Source organism: Arachis duranensis, chromosome 3 (genome assembly GCF_000817695.3).
Source record: "Arachis duranensis cultivar V14167 chromosome 3, aradu.V14167.gnm2.J7QH, whole genome shotgun sequence".
Classification (NCBI taxonomy): Eukaryota; Viridiplantae; Streptophyta; class Magnoliopsida; order Fabales; family Fabaceae; genus Arachis; species Arachis duranensis.
Window position 1 is genome coordinate 102,765,613 of NC_029774.3, and position 2,795 is coordinate 102,768,407.

The window sequence follows — 2,795 nt, forward strand, 5'->3', positions numbered from 1 at the left end:
CGAGCCAGCCATTCCGTGAGATCAGAGTCTTCGTGGTATAGGCTAGAACTGATGGCGGCATTCAAGAGAATCCGGAAGGTCTAACCTTGTCTGTGGTATTCTGAGTAGGATTCAATGATTGAATGACTGTGACGTGCTTCAAACTCCTGAGGGCGGGGCGTTAGTGACAGACGCAAAAGAATCACTGGATTCTATTCCGGCCTGATTGAGAACCGACAGATGGATAGCCGTGCCGTGACAGGGTGCGTTGAACATTTCCACTGAGAGGATGGGAGGTAGCCACTGACAACGGTGAAACCCTTGCTTAAGCTTGCCATGGAAAGGAGTAGGAAGAATTGGATGAAGACAGTAGGAAAGCAGAGAGACGGAAGGGACAAGCATCTTCATACACTTATCTGAAATTCCTACCAATGAATTACATAAGTATCTCTATCTTTATCTTTATATTTTATTCGCATATCACCATACCCATTTGAGTTTGCCTGACTAAGATTTACAAGGTGACCACAGCTTGCTTCATACCAACAATCTCTGTGGGATCGACCCTTACTCGCGTAAGGTTTATTACTTGGATGACCCAGTACACTTGCTGGTTAGTTGTGCGAAGTTGTGTTTATGCCATGATATTGAACGCCAAGTTTTTGGATTCATTACCGGGGATTATTTGATTTATGAAAAGTATTGATCACAATTTCGTGCACCATATAGCCTGCCACATTCTCATTAGAGATGGCAGTTGGATCACAAAGACAAGCTTATGGATTAGTAAAGGACGTGTTAGTAAAGGTTAAAGGCCTCTACATCCCTGTTGATTTCATAATCTTAGACACTAGGAAGGAGGAGGATGAATACATCATCCTTGGAAGACCCTTCCTAGCCACAGCAGGAGCTGTGATTGATACTGACAGAAGAGAGCTAGTCCTTCAATTGAATGGGGACTACCTTGTGTTTAAAGCTCAAGGATATTCCTCTGCAACCATAGAGAGGAAGCATGAAAAGCTTCTCTCAATACAGAGTCAAACAGAGCCCCCACAATCAAACTCTAAGTTTGGTGTTGGGAGGCCACAACCAAACTCTAAGTTTGGTGTTAAACCCCCACATTCAAACTCTAAGTTTGGTGTTGGGAGTCTACAACATTGACCTGATCACCTGTGAAGCTCCATGAGAGCTCGCTGTGAAGCTATTGACATTAAATAAGCGCTTATTGGGAGGCAACCCAATTTTTATTCATCTAATTTTATTTTTATTTTATTGTTCTTTTATGTTTTATTAGGTTCATGATCATGTGGAATCACAAAACAAATACTAAAATTAAAAACAGAATCAAAAACAGCAGAAGAAAAAGTACACCCTGGAGGAAGGGCTTACTGGCGTTTAAATGCCAGTAAGAAGCATTTGGTTGGCGTTCAACGCCAGAACAGAGTATGAATCTGGCGTTGAACGCCAGAAACAAGCAGCATTCTGGTGTTCAAACGCCAGGATTGCACCCTGAGGAAAGCTGGCGTTAAACGCCAGAAGCAAGCATGGAACTGGCGTTCAACGTCAGAAACATGCTATAGACTGGCGTTGAACGCCCAAAACAAGCATAGAACTGGCGTTTAACGCCAGAAACAAGCATCAATCTGGTGTTAAACGCCAGGATTGCATGCAGAGGGCATTTTACATGCCTAATTGGTGCAGGGATGATTCATCCTTGACACCTCAGGATCTGTGGACCCCACAAGATCCCCACCTATCTCAATTTACCATCTTTCTTCTTCACACAATCCAATAACACTCTTCCCCAAACACCCTTCACCAATCACCTCAATCTCTCTTCCTAATTACCCCTTCACCACTCACACCCATCCACTCTTACCCATAAACCCCACCTACCTTCAAAATTCAAAATCACTTTCCCACCCAAACCGACCCTAAATGGCCGAACCTACTCCCTCTCCCTTCACAATATAAACCCCTCCATCCTTCTTCATTTTCACACAAACACAACCCTTTCTTCTCCCTCTTGGCCGAATACACATCTCTCTCCCTCTCATCCATATTTTCTTCTTCTACTTCTTCTTCTATTCTTTCTTCTTTTGCTCGAGGGCGAGCAATATTCTAAGTTTGGTGTGGTAAAAGCATAGGTTTTTTGTTTTTCCATAACCATTGATGGCACATAAGGCCGGAGAAACCTTTAGAAAAGGGAAAGGAAAGACAAAAGCTTCCACCTCCGAGTCATGAGAGATGGAGAGATTCATCTCTAAAGCCCATCAAAACCACTTCTATGAAGTTGTGGCCAAGAAGAAGGTAATCCCTAAGGTCCCTTTCAAACTCAAGAAAAATGAGTATCCAGAGATCCGACATGAGATTCAAAGAAGAGGTTGGGAAGTTCTTACCAACCCCGTTCAACAAGTCAGAATCTTAATGGTTCAAGAGTTCTATGCCAATGCATGGATCACTAGGAACCATGATCAAAGTATGAACCCGAATCCAAAGAATTATCTTACAATGGTTCGGGGGAAATACTTAGATTTCAGTCCGGAAAATGTGAGGTTGGCATTCAACTTGCCTATGATGTAAGAAGATGCACGCCCCTACACTAGAAGGGTCAACTTTGATCAAAGGTTGGACCAAGTCCTCATGGACATATGTGTGGAAGGAGCTCAATGGAAAAGAGACTCAAGAGGCAAGCCGGTTCAATTGAGAAGATTGGACCTTAAGCCTGTGGCTAGAGGATGGTTGGAGTTCATCCAACGCTCCATCATCCCCACTAGCAACCGATCTGAAGTTACTATGGATCGGGCCATCATGAT